We start from the raw sequence: 20,000 nt of genomic DNA, 5'->3' as shown, positions 1-20,000 counted from the left end.
ATATATATATATACACACACACACACACATATATATATATATATATATATATCTATATATATATATATATATATATATAGATGATGACTGGTTTAGGGAGATGAGAGTGTGTGTGGAGGAAGAATAAGCAAAGATGGGCTGGAACTCCTTTATTGCTTATCCATTTCGACCGACTCAGTCTTCTTCAGTAAGTTTGCTGAAGAAGACGAGTCGGTCAAAACGTATAAGCAATAAAGGAGTTCCAGCCCATCTTTGCTTATTCTTCCCCCATCCACACTCTCATATATATATATATATATATATATATATATATATATATATATATATATATATATATATATATATATATATATATATATATATATATATATATATATCTTATTCTATCTTCTATCTACCACCAAGCTGTGTCAATCCTAGAATGATGAGTAGGATATCTCAAACAACACCAAGGAAACTTACTTAGCAAAGAAAAAAAAAGGCTGGTATCAGATAATTTTGTTCCGTTTCTAGAACCCTAGCCAAGACTCTCGACTTAAATATTCTGAATAAACAATTTCGCGGTATATAATAATATTGTACTGGTTAATTCCACATTATATATATATACATATATATATATATATATACAATATATATGTATATATAACATACAGTCAACTTTAATAGTATACCACTTTCAGTATATTAAGAATATAACAAATACAGTCACTATGGATTCCTTGGATTTCTTTCATGAACCCGTTAGGACACTGCCAAGAACTCCTGAGGGATCACCGATTTTAAAGAACCTTTGCCAGGAACTCCTGAGGGACCACCAATGTTGAAGAACCTCTCCCAGGAACTACTGAGGGACCATCGATTTTGAGGAACCCTCTACCAGGAACTCCTGAGGGGCCACCGATTTTGAGGAACCTTTGCCAGGAACTCCTGAGGGACCACCAATGTTGAAGAACCTCTCCCAGGAACTACTGAGGGACCATCGATTTTGAGGAACCCTCTACCAGGAACTCCTGAGGGGCCACCGATTTTGAGGAACCTTTGCCAGGAACTCCTGTGGAACCACTGATTTTGAGGAACCACTGCTAGGAACTTCTGAAGGACCTCTGATTTTGAAGAACTTCTGCCAGGAACTTCTGAGGGACAACCGATTTTGAGGAACCTCTAGCACGATAACGGTGAAAGTAACACAATCAGCTAGATCGTACTCTCACTTTACAGTAATACCACAGAAGTGCCATATGATACCAACGCCTAAGAGCGACTAAATATTCTCAAACCTGACCCTCTAAATGTGAATGTGATTCAGTTTAACGTCATGAACTCCTCTTATCAGGAGGCTAGGATGGTGCCTCTTACAAAGGACACTGTAGTGTGGAATTCAATGAAACATGCCCTTGGTCCAACTCGTTGGTGGCAAGGGAACGAACTGCCGTCACCTCGACCTCCGCCACAAGTAGCGACGCTCTAACCTGATAGGCCAGCTAGCCTCTAAATACAAATTTAATAATAAATACCAATATAATTCACTAGTGACCAAGTCCATTTGCACCTTATCTGGTTTGCCTGATGTCCTATACAAAAACATACACACACACACACACACACACACACACACACACACACACAAACGAAGCGAGTCTATAACCTTCTTACTACATGCACACTCTACGCTTACATTAAACCCTTGTGTGGGAGAATGCGGAGGAGAACGCAACATCGGCCTCAGATCCTCACTCAGGTTCTCCTCCTAGATGGGGGGAGATCGGGGAAGTGAGGGATTGTCCGCGAAGTGGAAAGTACAGTCCAAGGCACGAAGCCACAAGCACACCAGCCTAGACAGAAGTCCATAAATGAATTCGTTTCGCGTTCTCCTCACGAAAGAAACGGAACAGGCCCGGCCCAAGCCTTGACCGGACCCTGGGCTGAATAAACTACCCGTGGTGGTCATCCCCGGCCGCCGAACTGAAGCGACATTCGGCGCAATTGTCCGAATTAATTCGCGCCCCCGGACAAATAAATTGTGCCCGGCCCGCGCTTCCCTCCCCTCCTCGCAGAATACTGAAAGATAGCCCTCCTCCTCCTCCTCCTTCACGTCCTCTCTCTCCCCCTTTCCTCCTCCTCCACTTCCTCCCTGTCTTCCTCCTCCTTCACTTCCTCCCTGTCTTCCTCCTCCTCCTCCTCCTCTTCCCTCTCTTCTTTCACCTCCTCCTCCTCTTCCCTTTCCTCCTCCTTTACGTCCTCTCTCTCCACCTTTTCTCGTCCTTCACTTCCTCCCTGTCTTACTTCTCCTCCTCTTCCCTCTCTTCTTCCTCCTCCTCCTCCTCTTCCCTTCCTTCCAGGAACTCGAAGAGTGAAGAGAAACAAATGAAAGAAGGAACCAAAGGAGACAAAGGGAAGGAAAAAAAAGGGAAGGAAGGAAAGGACGAAAGAAAAGAGAGGAAAGAGAATGGAGGAAAAGAGAGAGGCGTGAAGGAGAAGAGGGGTGCAAGTAGTGAAGAAACGAAGGAAAGTATAAGAAAGGAAGTATTGAAAAGATATGGAAGTGAAAGTGAAAAGAGAAGGTGGGTTGCCAACCAAGTCTGAGAAATATGGAAGAAAATTGAGAAAAAGAAATTATGAAAGAGAGATAGATAGTAGAGAATGAGAGAGAGAGAGAGAAAGAGAGAGAGAGAGAGAGAGAGAGAGAGAGAGAGAGAGAGAGAGAGAGAGAGAGAGAGAGAGAGAGAGAGAGAGAGAGAGAGAGAGAGAGAGGGAGAGAGAGAAAGTTCAGCAGGACGAGGATAAGGGCAAAGGGTCGAGGAAGGAAGATGAGGCAGCCAGCTTACAGTATGTAACCCCTGCTCGTTTGGCAGAGCGTAAAAAGCCATCAACCGAAGCGGCAGTAGTAGCAGCAGCAGCAGCAGGAGCAGTAGCAGCAGCAGCAGCTGGAGCAGTACCAGCTGGAACAGTAGCAGCTGGAACAGTAGGAGCAGTAGACGATGTCGAAGGCGCCGAAGCAAAACAACATCGAAAAAAAAAACAGGAGGCTAGGCGAAATTTTGAGAACAGAGAGAAGAAAATATATATAAAAAAGGGGGTATAGGGAGAGGGCCGGGAGAGGGGGCAAATACGAGCCTAAGGCGAGCAATAATCCTGAAAATAAACAGCGTTCCAGGGATAAAAATTGGACAAAAATTGTGATGGACTGCGGTCCCGGATCCCGACTGAAGTAACGTCTTTCCTCTACCGAGAGCTTTTATCATGTGTGTGTGTGTGTGTGTGTGTGTGTGTGTGTGTGTGTGTGTGTGTGTGTGTGTGTGTGTGTGTGACACACACACACACACACACACACACACACACACACACACACACACACACACACACACACACACACACACACGGGTGACATTATTGCCGTGTTTGGATGAGTGACAGTGGTAGACAAGATTAAATGAAAAGTTGTCTTAGTTTGGGTCGGGAGAACGATACACGGTCCTGGAAATAAACAAGAAAAGACGAGGTGCTTCTTGGACATCAAGGAACATAGTATGCCTCAGAGATTAACTGATTTGTGGAGTAACCTGAAGAAGGATAAACCAATAAAAATGATAAATTAATTAATTAGTTAATTAACTAATTAATTAATCGATAAAGAGATAGACAAGTAAACAAAGGAATATATAAATAAAAATAAGATATAAAAAATACATAAATAAACGGATAAACATAATACGTAAATAAATAAAAATTACAAATAAATAAACAAATAAGTAGATTAATATACATAGATTAAAAGGTACATAAGTAAATAAACATATGAATAAATAAAAAACTATTTTAAATCAAAGTTTGATCGAAGGAAAGAGAGACAGGACCCCACGAGTACATCTCTTTTCCTGTATATTCCACTTCTGTAAATACACAGTAAACCCTTGATATAACGGACCATATAGGGACTGAATATGAGGGCAAACCATTTTCACTCATCTTCACTCGCTTCACTAGAAATCGCTCCATGATGTACGATCATCGAAAGTTTGGCATGGACGTGACGTACCTAAGCTAGCTAACGAATCATTTTTTATTTTTGTATTTTTTATTCTCCCTCCAAAGATCCATATTTATGAACTAAATATATAATTATCAAATGTTCATATTTATACTTAAATTTATTTACTTTCAATTACTAACCAAACATTTGATTCTATTTTGTTTTCTCATAAATACGCGAACGAGGTTATAAATGGGATTTCTCAGTTTCCCTTCTAGGCCTCGAGCGAGTTTGCATATGTACAGTGTACGTATGCATGCGGTGATGTGGTATTGGGTATGGTGCATTGTACATGTAGTCAGCGCGTTGATTGGGCAGCTAGCTGCATGCAACCAATGAACTTCCCTGCATACAGGTACCATGCAATTCGCAACTAGCGACATTATGTAGCACGATAATCGTGTAGAGTCTAGTCAACATGTACTAGTATACGCGCGCATGCAGCTGATACGAAGCTAGGCTAGGTAAGCCATTGAACTCTAGCAGCTATACCGCGTACACATACGTACGTACATCAACAAATTAAAGTTGATTGATACGTTGCGTTTATTATATCGATTGATAATGCAATGATTGATCACGGGTAAGTTGTGTTTGCTCTGATCCTTTCATCAATGGTGATGGAATTCAGGGATTGCCAAATGATGGATAATGCATGAAAAACGTTGAATCTTGCCGCGGGAGCGATTTTTTTGTGGGTGATCGCTCCCGCTATTGGATTTGCGAGAGCGACATTGGAACTTTCCCGAGCGAAATCGCTCGTCGCTCCCGTGTATTTTTTTCGCTGCTGTAGACACATTTGCACATCTGCGGATCAAGACTACAACTGGTAGTTACACAGAAATCAATTAACAAATCCTTTCGTAATAAACAATCCTTCAAAGAGGTATCCTTAGCTGATTGTTAATATTATTGTTATTTAATTTTACTTTTTCTATTTTTTCAATTCATTCATTTATTTTTTTATTTTTACAAAACAGAAATAAACTCAACTTCCGTTAGCACTAAGTCTTTCACCAGAATAAAAAAAAACAGAAAATATGTGTAAGAAAAGATTAATGAGGAGAGAAAATGAAACGACAAACCTCTTTTCTCCTTCGAGTGAATCTTAAAAGCTCATCCAGAATGCGGCAATCTCCTCAACAGAAAAAAAAAAAAAAAATCACGATTCAATTATGTGATTAACTGGACGAGTTTGCCTTCCTTTCATAATGCAGAGTCTCTGATATCTCAAATTAAACGCTCGGGCAGAAGGCGAAGCCAATCAGTTGATTGGGAAAAAGCCTTTGGTGTCATGCGAGACTCTCCGGATTCCGCAACAAGAAACAGATTAAATCATTTTCATTAATTTCCAAAAAAAAAAAAAAAAAAAAAAGCCAGAAGCCGTAACTGTGAAGACAAAGAATTTTTTTTTTTTTTTTTTTTTTTTTTTTTAGTTTCCGAACTTTTTTTTCGAGAACATTACTGCAGGACCTCGAAGGGCTGAAGAGGAGAGGAAAACATGAAGCCAGTTTTCTTGTTGTGCCTCTACGTCTGAAAACTCAAAATTTTACGAAGACTAAAGAGTGCAATAAACTCAAAATTTCTTGAAGACCGACGAGAGCAAAAACGTTTCCGTTCGCAAACATGCCCTCGTCTTTGAAACATCCCATCCCCCCCTTTCACAAATATCCCCCTTACCCCATTTTCGTTCTCCCTTCCCTTCCTTTCCCTTCCCTATATACCCTCAACCTCCCTTTTTGTCACCCTTCCCTTCCCCTTCGTCCCACCTTCCCTTAAAAAAAAAAAAAAAAAAAAAAATCCCCATTTTTGGTCTCCATTCCCTTCCCTTACATCCCCTAAAAATCCCCCTTCCCAATTTTTTATCTCCCTTCCCTTCCCTAAAAATCCCATCTCCCTTCCTTTCCCTTTCCTTCCCTATATACCTCAGCTTCCCTATTTGTCTCCTTTCCCTTCTCTTCCCCTGTATTCCCACGTTCCTTAAAAAAAAAAAAACTCCCTCACTTTTTGGTCTCCATCCCCTTCCCTTCTCTTCCATTCCCTAAAAATCCCCCTCCCCCATTTTTGGTTTCCCTTCCCTTCCCTAAAAACCTCATCTCCTTTCCTTTCCCTTTCCTTCCCTATATACACTCAACCTCCCTTTTTGTCTTCCTTCCCTTCCCCTCTCTTAAAAAACAAAACAAAAAAATCTCCCCCATTTTTGCTCTCCCTTCCCTTATCTTCCATTCCCTAAAAATCCCACTTCTCCATTTTTATCTCCCTTTCCTTCCCTTCCCGAAAAATCCCATCTCCCCCCGTCTTGGCCCTCTCTTCCCTTCCCTTCCTTTCCCTTCCACCTGTCGAGAGAATCTTTAAATGTTCAGGGGATGGCGAGTCGATGACTCAGCACAAAGTCTGTCGCAGGTAGTCATTTTGACCGCAATGATTTATGACTGGCAATGAGGTGCCAAGACTACTGAGGCAACTTCATATTCTTCTACTAGTCTTTCTCCTTATTTTCCTCTTCCCCTCTTCCTCCTCATCTTCCTCTTTCCCCTCTCCCTCCTTATTTCCCTCGTTCTCCTCTTCTTCCTTATTTTCCTCTTTCCCCTCCTCCTTATTTTCCTCTTCCCCTCTTCCTCCTCATCTTCCTCTTTCCCCTCTCCCTCCTTATTTTCCTCTTTCTCCTCTTCCTCCTTATTTTCCTCTTTCCCCTCCTCCTTATTTTCCTCTTCCCCTCTTCCTCCTCATCTTCCTCTTTCCCCTCTCCCTCCTTATTTCCCTCTTTCTCCTCTTCCTCCTTATTTTCCTCTTTCCCCTCCTCCTTATTTTCCTCTTCCCCTCTTCCTCCTCATCTTCCTCTTTCCCCTCTCCCTCCTTATTTCCCTCTTTCTCCTCTTCTTCCTTATTTTCCTCTTTCCCCTCCTCCTTATTTTCCTCCTCCCATCTTCTTTAATTTCCTCTCCCCTTCTTCCTCCTTATCTTCCTTTCTCCCTTTTTCTCTTCCTCTTCTTCCCTCCTATTCTTCCTCCTGTTTTTCCTCTTTCTCCTCCTGTTTTTCCTCTTTCTCATCCTCTTCCTCTTTCTCATCATCACATATTTTTTCAACGTCCAACAAATGAAGAAATCGGCCATATAGTATACTTACAAAGGATGAGCATGGCGACAGGAGACCTTTTGGTCCATAACTTAATGGCTACGTTCTTTTCAGTAAATCGCTCTTAAAACAAAACCTAAATCAAAACAAATCATTAAAAGGATTATTCATCTTCTAACAACGTGAGAAGCACACACAATTTATGTCAAGCATCATTAAAATTCTTTCAAGAATTTTCTAGAAACTGTAGGTTCCACACTGGTCCTATTCTAGCTAGCATGCTACTTGCTTTTGTTCCTTCGTTTTTGAGTATAAACGACATCTGGTATGATTTTTTTCCCCAAACGTTCTTACGGAAGTCCAGAATATTGTAACCGAAGTCATTTCTACTCAAACGAAGTAGCAAAACCAAGTAGCATGCTAGCGAGCAATGCCTAGTGTGCCGCCACCGCAACAGTCATCCAAGTGCAGGGTTATGCGTCCCTTCCAGAGGATAACTTTCGTATGGAACTTTGGGGAAAACTTTCACGAGATCCTTCGTCTCCAGGTCGTGCCTTCCCAATTCCAGTTTCCAAAACTCGACGCCGTCGGCATTAGCGTCTTTCCAGTTTTCTGTTCCAAAGAGTATGGAAGCCAACCGAAGCTTACATCTCTCCCGCCAAGAAAATTTTTCACACAAAAAGTTATAAAGATAATTATATAAATAGGTATAAATAAATAAAGAAATAAATATAAGAAAGACAAGACCGTCATGGTATTTTGGGAGACCAAACACCACTGGAAAGGATAAACAGTAGATAGTAAAACATTTCGTGTCCAAAGATGTAATACAGGAAATACATTACTGTATACTATTTATTTTCTCCAGTGTTTTTTTCTTACATTATATATGTATATATATATATGTATATACATATATATACACAATATACAAAACAAATGTTTGTTCTACCTGTTTGCCTGGTGAATACAGCAGATCAGGTTTGAATATGCAAAAGCTCCGTTTTCTTTTGTAAAACGAGAACTGCTCTCGATGTTCCATTGGGGTGTAGTCACACGCCAACACAACGATACAGTCTCGCTACATTGATTTTTTGTTCTCCATGAAACTGATTTATACATATATGAATGAGCAATGAGCACCGCTGCATCTGCATCTCCCTCCCTACAATCCAGCTTCGGTTGCATGCAACACAAGTTCAGACCTCGATTATGACACTTTTGGGAATCGATCACGGCCCTATCATTGTCCGAGTTCACCTCCGAGGTGACTAAAATCACCTGACATCAACAGAAGTCCATAAAGTACTGTGCAACGGGATGAAACCGCCTCCCCACCCCACTGCCCGAGTCCACCTCGGAGATGATTAAAACCACCTGACGTAAACAGAAGTCCATAAAGTATAGTGCAACGGGATAAACCCGCCTCCCCATCTCGCCCCCTTGTCACGGGTCTCTGAGCTTCTGGAGAAGACGTTATACGCTGTGTGCGTTTGAAGCCGCCAACACGCGTCAGAGCGCGAGACTGGGGGTGGGGATGAGGGATGGGGATGAGGATTGGGGATGGGGATAGAGGGTGGGGGTGGGGATGAGGAGAGGGGGGATAGAGGGTGGGAGTGGGGATGAGGATAGGGGGATAGAGGGTGTGGGTGGGGGCTAGTTTCTTCCTTTCTTAGTAGCCGTGCCCTTGTGAACACTGTTGTTCACTGTCACTACTTGCCCGCGTCCAGTTCAACGACTAATTAACCTGGTTGTGGCGTTCAAACACGTCAAACTGATAACAGAGGAAGGGAGAAAGAAGAGAGATAGAGATAGAGATAGAGAGAGAGAGAGAGAGAGAGAGAGAGAGAGAGAGAGAGAGAGAGAGAGAGAGAGTGACGGGGGTTGAAAGGGGAAGAGACATACATAAAAAGTAAGGGAGGCAAGGAGAGAGAGAGAGAAAGAGAGAGAGAAAGAGAGAGAGAGAGAGAGAGAGAGAGAGAGAGAGAGAGAGAGAGAGAGAGAAAGAGAATATTCTACCGCTCGCTAGAATAAAACCTGTGAAAAAAATCAATGTATCTTGGGGATTGACAAGATGAAATCCTTTCAACGATCTACAAACAAAACTGCGTCCTCCGAGTGAAGGATCTTTGCTTTATTCCCTGAGGTTCGTTTCACACGTATCGACTTTTTGCCGTGCGCCGTCCACGACATGACGTCGTGTTCTCAAATAACCACGGGTGTTTTATGGACGTTTTCTGACGTGGTCGTAGCGTATGAAAGCTTCCATTAGATATCCATATTCCTACCCAACGCATAAGAACATAAGAATGGAGGCGAGTGCAAGAGACCATAAGGCCTACACTAGGAAGTTCCACGTCCCTTCCCACGTCTCCTCAGACCTGAATTGTAAGGGCAGGGCATCTTACTCAGGGGTTGTAAGGCCTGAGGATGATCGCCTTCTACGTAAGGGCCTTGTCCTTAGTTTGAGCGTTTCCGCAAGCCATCTACCGGACAAGAACAACAATAAGAATAAATTATATATCACCAAGACGTTACGAAATGCCTTTATGAATGCAGAAATCAAGCCGCCTTGCTTCTCAAACAGAAATCGTTTTTTTATTTTTTCCAGATACCCAATAGATCTTTTTCTTTGTCGACACAAAGAAGTGAGTGAATGAAAATAAGAGAGAGAAGCGAGAGATATGGAGATATAAATAGCGAGAGAGAGAGAGAGAGAGGATGGAGAGGGAGAGGGAGAGAGGGAGAGAGGGAGAGAGAGAGAGAGAGAGAGAGAGAGAGAGAGAGAGAGAGAGAGAGAGAGAGAGAGAGAGAGAGAGAGAGGATGGAGAGGGAGAGGGAGAGGGAGAGGGAGAGAGTGGGGGGACAGGTAGAAGGAGAGAGAGAGATAGAGGGGGAGGGAGAGAAAGAGAGAGATAGACAGAAAGGGATGGAGAGAGAAAGAGACAGAGGGAGAGGGAGAGAGAGATAGAGATAGATAGATAGGGGGAGAGAGAGAGAGAGAGAGAGAGAGAGAGAGAGAGAGAGAGAGAGAGAGAGAGAGAGAGAGAGAGAGAGAGAGAGAGAGAGAGAGAGGGATAAAGAAAGAAAGCGAGAGAAAAACAAATAAAGAAAGGTGAAGACGGATAACGCAGTGGGCGGGCGGGCTGGCTGGCTGGCTGGCTGGCGAAGGACGAGGAAACAAAAGGATCTTGAGTCTTGGGACCGGAAAACCGGAGAGAAAGAGGAGGAGGAGGAGGAAGAGGAGGAGGAAGAGGAGGAAGAGGAGGAAGAGGAGGAAGAGGAAAAAAGAAGGAAGAAAGGAGGAGGAAAAGGAGGAAGAGGTGTTGGAGAAGGAAAAAACAGGAGTTGGAGGAGGAGGAGAAGGAAAGGAGGACTAGGAGGAAAGGAGGAGGAGGAGGAGGAGGAAGAAGTGTTGGAGGAGGAGGAGAAAAAGAATTGGAGGAAGGGAGGAAAAGGAGGAAAAGAATATGAGGGGAGGAAAAGGACGAAGAGGAGTTAGAGGAGGAAAAAGAAGAGGAGGTGGAAGAGGAAAATAATAGGAGAGGAGGAGGAGGAGGACAAAGAAGGGAGGAGGAAAAAGAATAGGAGGGGAGGGGAGGAGGAAGAGAAGGAAAAATATAATCATCATCATCATCATCACCATCATTATTATTAGCAGGAGGAGGAGAAGGAGGAGGGGAAGAAGAGGAGGACGGGGAAGAGGAGAAGGAGGAGGAGGCAGGAGGAAAATGAACAGGAGGAGGAAGAGGAAGAAAAAGAATAGGAGTTGAAGAGGAGAGAAAAGAATAGGAGGAGAGGAGGAGGAAGAAAAGGAGGAAGAGGATGAAAAGAATAGGAGGGTAAGAGGAAGAGGAGGAATATGAGGAAAAAATTAGTAGGGGAAGAGGAAAAGGAGGAAAAGGAGTTGGGGGAAGATAAAAAGAAAGAAGATGAGTTGGCTTAGGAGGAGTACGAAACGGAGGACGAGGAGGAGGAGGAGGAGTTGAAGATTAGAAAAAGGAGGAGGAGCGGCAGTAGGGGGAGAAACAGGAGGAGGAGGATGCAGAAGAGGAGGAGGAGGAGGAAGAGGAGGAGGAAGAGGAGGAGGAGGAGGAGGAAGAGGAGGAAGAGGAGGAGGAGGAAGAGGAGGAGGAGGAGCAGCAGCAGGAGGAAGGGGAGGAGGAAGAGGAAGAGGAGGAGGAGTTGAAGGTTGGAAAAGGAGCAGCAGCAGCAGGAGAAACAGGAGGAGGAGGAGGAGGAGAAACTGAAGGAGGAAGGGGAGGAGGAAGAGAAGGAAGAGGAGGAGGAGGAGGAGGTGGCGACCTGGAGAGGTTATCTGGGAGTGAGAGTGAGTAAGCGAGTCCCAGCGAAAGACCACGACGTCAAGTGGACCCAGATGACTGGCTTGCAGCAAACCCCATAAGGCCAAGGTGAGTCGGGGCCCGGCCATTCATTGGGCGGTTTTGGTACCCAGGGCACGCGGTTGCGGAGCCGGGGTGTTGATTCCAGTACCCGGCACTCCAGTCGCGACCCAGATCTGGTACTTTGGTGGCGTCGTTAAAATGGCTTCCAGTACCGTGCACATGATTAGGATATTCTGAGACTTCTCTTGACTAACTTTGGAAGTCTTTAACCACTGCATTCCGAGTGACATTTTTCCGTTTATTTTCACTGACACACCCCAATGTGGCGCAAACAACTGGCTATTTTAAGAAATGATTAGATAAATCCATGGATAGGTATGACAAGTGGTAGGGGACATGGAACTACCAATAGGCCTTATTGTCTTGCAGTCTCCGTTCTTGTGCTCCTATGGCTGCGTAGAAAACGGAGCCTCAATGGACAGCGGAACCCTCTCCCTCCCTCCCACTCCCTCCAAAGCCTCCTTCCCAAGTGAAGAAATCAGTCTGACCTTAGCCAAAAGAAAATCAGTGAAGTGTGTCAATGAACCCAAGGGTTAGGGCCTTATGGTCCGCAACCCTTACAGCTAGAAGAGCCATTTTTTCTTAAGTTTGATAAAAAAAAAAAATTGGGGGTGTCGGAGCCGCAATACAAAGAAATATGCTCAGATTAGGAAAGACATTTCTACAGATTATGAAAATCGACGACGACAGATCTTTTCGAAGTTGAACAAATATACATACATACATACATATATATATATATATATATATATATATATATATATATATATATATATATATATATATATATATATATATATATACATATATACACATACAATTTTGCCTGGAATATTTTACAAATTTACAGTATATGAAAGATTCGTTTTGATGGAATATTTATTTTGTAATAAGCTTCTGGAGCCACGAAAGTGGCCTGAAAGAGCCACACAAGTGGCCTAAAAGAGCCACAAGTGGCCTGAAAGAGCCACAAGTAGCCTGAAGGATCCGCAGGTTGCCGATCACTGTTAAGCTCTACAATACGGCGAACTTTATTAATTTTGTTACGGCAGCCGAGAAAGAGGATTCCGGCCCGAATTGGGGTCTCGATCAACCATGACCCCCTTCAGCCCGGGGTCCACCCTCACCCCAAAGTGAAAGCGGGGTCTAACATGTCACAATACAATGTGTCCGTGGCGCGTTGTTTTCGACCTCCCTTCATACGACGTACATCCAGGTGCCACTTCCAGTGACTGGCACTTGTGTTGGCAGTTCGAGCACAAAGGGCAAAGGTGATTGTTGACGTAAGCTCCCTCCCCCCATCACCCCCCCACCCCATCACCTGTGTCGGTTACTGTATTCACGACATCCCAAGGTGAGATTTTTTTTTATGGATCACTATTACCTATATATGGCGGACCATACCGTCCATTTGTTGTCGTTCTCCCCCCCCCCCACCCCCGACCCCCTCCTCTTCCCCTTCCCCCGACCTCCTCGTCTTCCCCTTCTCCCCCCCCGACCTCCTCGTCTTCCCCTTCTCCCCCCCCCCGACACCCTCGTCTTCCCCTTCTCCCCCCCCCCGACCTCCTCGTCTTCCCCTTCTCCCCCCCCGACCTCCTCGTCTTCCCCTTCTCCCCCCCCGACACCCTCGTCTTCCCCTTCTCCCCCCCCCCGCGACACCCTCGTCTTCCCTTTTACCCCCCCCCCCAACACCGAACCGCGGACAGGTACCTACAGATAGGCCTTGTGACAGGTGACGGGAGAGTTACCTCCCTGTCTCCCGTCAATTCCCTCATTTCCATTTGGAGGTGCAGTCCCATGGGGATGACACTCGGTCTTCAGACCACCCAGGATCTTTCTATCGACTTCGTCTATTTCCTACAACTTTAAACATAAGGAGAGGTATATATGTCTCACCCCCTTCTTCCTATTACGTTCAGTCATATGCAAGCAGTCCCACAATAGTACTACATAGTCCAAGGTTTTTTTCCATCGATATATACAGAACCCAAGAACCGTTGCCAGCTGATACTCTCTCTCTCTCTCTCTCTCTCAGCGATGACCCCCTCTGTCCACATGAAGTATGGATAAAGCAACACACGACTCTACTCAGGTTGGAGTGACTCTGAGCAAAAAATCTACAACCTCCTGCTCAACTGATTGTTTCAAGAACCAGCTTGACAGACTCCTGTCAAAACTCGACGGCATTCCAGGACATTCTAGAGCAGGGGTTCTTAACCTTTTTTCTCCAATTCCCCACTTTTTAGTGAGCCAACTCTCCATTTCCCACCACAGCATCGGTCTTTGACAAATTCGATTTTAACCCATGCAGTGTTTAGTACGTAAATATACGCTTTGCTTTTTTGTGCCATTTTACGGCCCTTAATTTTTTTTTGCATATATTAGATTTTTTACTAACAGTTATCACATGGAAATAAAATACATATGAAAAGACAGTGGTTCTTCTGTCCGACCGGTCATTCCCCACTTGGCAACTCCGCCATTCCCCACCAGTGGGGAATTCCCCACAGGTTAAGAACCACAGTGGCGGTAACAGTTGAGGACTGGGGACGGACACTTCATGTTGACCCAATGGAGTAAAGAACACTAACAGTACCAAAATAATCAATGTCAGCTGTCCACGATAGGGGTGCCACGGAAATTAATTCAATAGTCTGGCGGCAGTTCAAACATGATTAAAAGTGCTACTCTGTACGGAAAAGTCTCAATGGGATTAGTTAAATCCCTTCTGGTGTACAGAGGATGGGACAGAGGAACAGCGACAGCCAGACCAAAAGTGAAAGTGCCTACCCCGTACAGAAGTGGTCAATTGTTTTAAGCTGAGCCTCCTTTGCCACCGACAAGGTGCCACAGAGATGAAGGACACGGACTGGCGCCAAAACAACAACATGAACAAAAACAACAACAACAAACATTGGCGTCATCCGAGTTACCACGCACTACCGAAGGCATCAAGTGTCAAATTACTGTTATTAAGCTTCAAGGGAGCAGTTAATTCATGTCGATATAAAGTTTGCATATAATATAATTACCAAACTGACTTTTGGGCCACTGTACAGGGTGGGCATAAAGTCCTATGACAAGGTATTGCGTCTTTTTTAAGGCATTATGTTTGTGATTTGACGAATGCATGGGTGACATTCTACACTATGGAAGATGGACTCGTAGCTTATGTGGGTGTGGATGCATGATTGTGTTAGGGAGGGGAATTTCATGATATTAGACAAGAAAATGCTCACGAAAGACTTTTTTTTTATGTGATGTTTCCATCGCCGTAGAATATAGTTTCAACGAAATGCGTGTCTCATATGAGAAAAAGAAAAGAGAGAAAAAAAAAATTAAACTGCGTACTAAATATCAGAGGACAAAAGACAGAATATATTCTGTGTATGACTGGGCCAAGGATTTTGTTCCCACCCAGTAAGTTGCGTGGCTTTTTCCACTGGGGTGAGACACCAATTCACCCTTGCGAGTTTCCCCAGAACCCATCCACGTGAGTCTCATGATGGACACGAGCGTGGCAACCACACCCGAATGCAAGGGGGCACGCTCCCGCATGAACGCTACGTTGTCGACAAAATCATTCCACAGTCGCATTACATTGCACTTCTCGCAACAGACTCGTTACCTTTCCAACACGTAAAGTTGAAAAGAAGTGTGTTGTGCCAATGGAGCACTCGAATTTCGTTAGAAAATAGACTGGCTCACACGATTTCCCATTAAAAAATACTTGTCAGAACGAAAACGACACCAACTAAGTCCATTCATTCGATTTGTTTACAAATGCAACTTTACCTGAGCGTGCAAATACCTTCTGATTCGAATGCAGTCAGGTAATACTAACTCGCTGTTAAGCTTAGCAAAGTCGTGAGACTGAAGTGAGATTGTGGTCATTTCCACCTTGAAACAAAATGCTTCTGAGCGGGAGACAATACCTAAGCGTTGGAGGCTTACCTGTAGTTGTGGTTCCTTTTATTCGCCCGCTGTCTGTCCTGCACGTGGAGATTTACAAACCAACAACACAAATTATTTCCCTTCTATCTCGTCACTTTGAAATCACAAGTACACATCAACACACACAAACAATAATCTATTCCCAAAATCCTATACTAGAAATGGCACGCGATATGTTGATTGATATGTAACAGAGTAAGTGAGTTTATGCTCGGCGCGAGGCCGAGTATACCTTCCCTCTCACCGGTTCAGCATCTACTGGTCGTTTCTTCTTAAAAGTCCCAGAGTTCCGGGCCTATACTCGTGTAGGTGGTAAGTACACCATAACCTCTACATAATAGTACTCTAATAACTTTCTTCGGAAGCATCTTCAAAGGTAAATTTATGTTTGTTCTTATCATGAACGATTTTAGTCGAGAAGTAAAGAGGGTAAAAGAAAATGACAAACGTTTCCGCGGGATCTTGGAAGTTGCATCGTACGTCCGCCCACTCGATTCCCTTCCATTGTGATGCATACGACGTAGCGCTGCCTGGCCCTGGCAACGCCGTCATTTTATTTGGGCAAAAATATGGATTGACTTTGCTTTGGAAACTTTTTTCCCCCTCCGCGATGTAATACGCGTAATGTACCCAAACAAAGTGCGCTGTGCAATCGACCCCTCAGGTCCTTGCGGATTCAACCACATAAATTACTTTGTAATAATCATGATTCAATTATTGTACATCGCTTAGGCAAAGGACTCGTTCGGGTGGATGAAACGCTACAACAGGTTGTGATGCAATTACCAACGTGATATACAGTACATCCATCTAACGGGACAGCTAGTTCGATCGCTCTCCAGGTGCCAAAACCAGCTGCCAACTCAGCATTCCCTCAATCAGTCCTCAAATTGCTTAACTGTTTCCGTACCGAGAGGCACTTTACCATTTTCTCGAACTCCAGAAGCCAGATTTTCTTGACTTCGAGTCCTCCTTTCGTTCTCATCTTTTTTTTTTTTTTTTTGTGGATGCCGTCAAAATAGCCGATTGGTTTAAGTAGAAACGCGTCAGTAGCAAAGTGGGGTAACGTGTATGTAAATGCATTGCACACGCACAAACCCACATAACCACATACACATGCACGAACTTACATACACTCATGCAGACATACCACACACACACACACACACACACACACACACACACACACACACACACACACACACACACACACACACACACACACACACACACACACACACACACACACACACACACACACACACACACACACACACACACACACACAAATACACATTTCACACCCGTACACACACATACAAACAGTAAAAGGACACAAAAATCACGCACGCACCCACGCATGCGCGCGCACACGCATACACACACACACACACACACACACACACACACACGCACACACACACACACGCACACACACACACACACACACACACACACACACACACACACACACACACACACACACACACACACACACACACACACGACTCGATGGCGCAGTGGTAGAGTTCCCGGCCGCTACTACGGTGGTCCGGCTTCGAATGCTGCCCAGGGCTGAAGCAATTACAGTATCGCTGTGCTGCGAGTCGCTACTCCAACTCTCGTGGGCGGGGAGTTTTGCGTGTGTGTGTGTAAGGTCATATATGAGATCTGAGCTCTGCCGAGAGGGAAATAGCTGTCGATCATGAGTCCAACACGTGATCCAATCCAAGACCATGGTGAATCACACACACACACACACACACACACACACACACACACACACACACACACACACACACACACACACACACACACACACACACACACACACGTACACACACGAACAAATACATGATTATGGACTGCAACATCCGCCCTTGTCTGCGTTTTGCGTTAGAAGCCCAATGGCTCGGAATTGGTGTAAAAATCACTGTTCAATTATTTATATTCTTTATAGTAGCAATTTCCCCAATGCGGATGAGTCTAAAACGAATGGAAGGGCGATCTACACATCCAAAATTTATATACATATATATATATATATATATATATATATATATATATATATATGAGGTGTTGATAGTTTGATATGTTGCTGGAAAGGTCGTGTGAATAAATCTAAGTAAAGACACAGAAACATATGTATAAACACACAAATGCATATACATTATACACACTCGTGGCGCAGTGGTAGAGTTCCCGGACACCACTACAATGGTCTGGATTCGAATCGCGCCCAAGGCTGAAATAATTTCTGTATCGCTGCGCTGCGAGTTGTTACTCCAACTCTTGTGGGCGGGGAGTTGTGTGTGCGTGTAAAGGTCACAGCATTACCCATAGATCGGTCATATATGAGCTTTGAGCTCTCTTCTGGGAGGGAAACAGCTGTCGATCACGAGTCCAACACGTGATCCAAGACCATGGTGAATCACATGCATACACACACACGCGCGCACGCAAACACACACGCACACACATAGACACACGCGCACACAAACACACACACACACACACACACATACACACACACATCTATAACCACATATACATATGAAAAAATGTATACAAAAATGCATATAGACAACTATACTATTATATACACACAAACATATATACACGAACACATTCCCAAATTACGATACACATATATACACAACGACACGCAGCTACACACGCACAAATACATACACACACATACACAGAAATACGCACACACACACACACACACACACACACACACACACACACACACACACACACACACACACAATCTCATGCATACACACACACGCACAATCACACACACACACACACACACACACACACACTGATAAATATACACAAACACACACACACATACACGCGCGCGTGCGCAAGCACACACTCATACATGCACAAACATACATTCGCATTCACACACACACACACACGCGCACACACACACACACACACAAACTCACACACACACACACACACACACACACACACACACACACACACACACACACACACAAACTCAAACAAACTTACTCTTAAATGAAACAAGTTACAACATTCTCCTTGTCTCAGGACTGAGACTGCAAATTATACAGACAGGGGAATTGATCACCATCTCCTTCAGGTGTTTATTTCTTCATTTGTTGTCGACCTAAATTTGCCTCCCTGAAAATTACACTAAAATACGCAGTAAAGTACACGGGTTGTATCGATCATCCAAAGGATAGGGTAGTCCTGCCGTGGACCATGAAGACCGAGTTTACCACAAACACCCTATTTCGTTTTCCTTGCATCAAGTATAACGCCACAGTTTCAAACTGGTCAGATTTGGCCAATCTTCTCTTGACCATGGCGACTTTGTTCATCTCTTTCTTCGTCCTTGGCTCTCGCCCTTCCTTGTTTTCCTCATCGTGTTCAGTCTGTTTCCCGTCTCCTCCGTTCCTACTCCACTCCCGCAAATTATCTCTGCTCTTATTGAAAACCGATTCAAATCGGACTCGTCCCAGGAATCTCCTCGTGAGTCGAGTCAATGACTCGTATATCCTCCCAGTCCCGGTCTTGATCTTGATTCCTGTTTTGGATTGTTCCCTTTATCACTTGATTTGCAAAGATGTTTTGTTTTTTTTACCCATTCGCCTCTGTTTGTTTTGTGGTTCATTGCCCTTGTCTCCAATCCGATTAAAAATTGCCGGAACTTCAAATGTTGAGCTTACTGGCAACTTTCGTTTGTTTTGTTTTGTTTTAATGCTGTTCTCTTTTGTTCATGCTCCTGTGGGCGTTGTTGTCGTTGAGGATGATAATGTCATTGCTGCTGTTATTGATAATGTTATTGTCGGTCTTGCTATTTGTTGTTGTTGTTGCTTTTGTTGTTGCCCGTTTTTTGTTGTTTGACATTCAAAATGAAGAAACAAGATTTGTGTTTTCTGCGTCTTTATTAAAACACACACACACACACACACACACACACACACACACAGTATTACCCATAGATCGGTCATACGAGCTCTGAGCTCTCATCTGGGAGGTTAATAACTGTCGATCACGAGTCCAACACGTGATCCAAGACCATGTATCACACACACACACACACACACACACACACACACACACACACACACACACACACACACACACACACACACACACACACACACACACACACACACGTTTGTCTCCTTTCACGTGTAACCCCTGTTAACCTAGCAGTGAGTAGGTACGGGACGTTAGTCAAGGATTTGTGACCTTGCTGTCCCGGTGTGTGGTGTGTGAGTGGTCTCAGACCTACCCAGAGATCGGCAAATAATGAGCTCTGAGCTCACTGCCACACACACACACACACACACACGAGACGCTCAAACTGAGACAGTGACAGTAAGAGGACACAGCCAGGAGGAGACATTGCGTGACATGTCAGCTGTATGGAGGACACATGTGATGATCACAAACGAGACAAGTGTACAACTTCGTTCTGCGCATTTGACAGGAAATTGCTTCGTGTAGTGAATGGACGATACCGGAATTTTCGATAATT

At 44.1% G+C, this 20,000-nt stretch overlaps 1 protein-coding gene across 2 annotated transcripts in view; it reads right to left on the bottom strand.

The window, feature by feature from the left end:
* The window catches only part of Ent2 (Equilibrative nucleoside transporter 2), a 1,314,811-nt gene extending 1,299,082 nt beyond the window's left edge, over nucleotides 1-15,729 (bottom strand). For both annotated transcript variants that reach the window (XM_076213392.1, XM_076213393.1), the window contains exon 1: nucleotides 15,470-15,729. The gene's annotated coding sequence lies outside the window, so the exon portion shown is untranslated. The remainder of the gene's footprint in view (nucleotides 1-15,469) is intronic.
* Between the last annotated feature and the right edge of the window lie 4,271 nt (nucleotides 15,730-20,000).

The sequence above is a fragment of the Oratosquilla oratoria genome, chromosome 31, assembly GCF_046742065.1.
Source record: "Oratosquilla oratoria isolate Oo_2021 chromosome 31, ASM4674206v1, whole genome shotgun sequence".
Lineage (NCBI taxonomy): Eukaryota > Metazoa > Arthropoda > Malacostraca > Stomatopoda > Squillidae > Oratosquilla > Oratosquilla oratoria.
The sequence above is the reverse complement of the archived record's forward strand: the minus strand, read 5'-3'. Positions and strand labels throughout refer to the sequence as shown.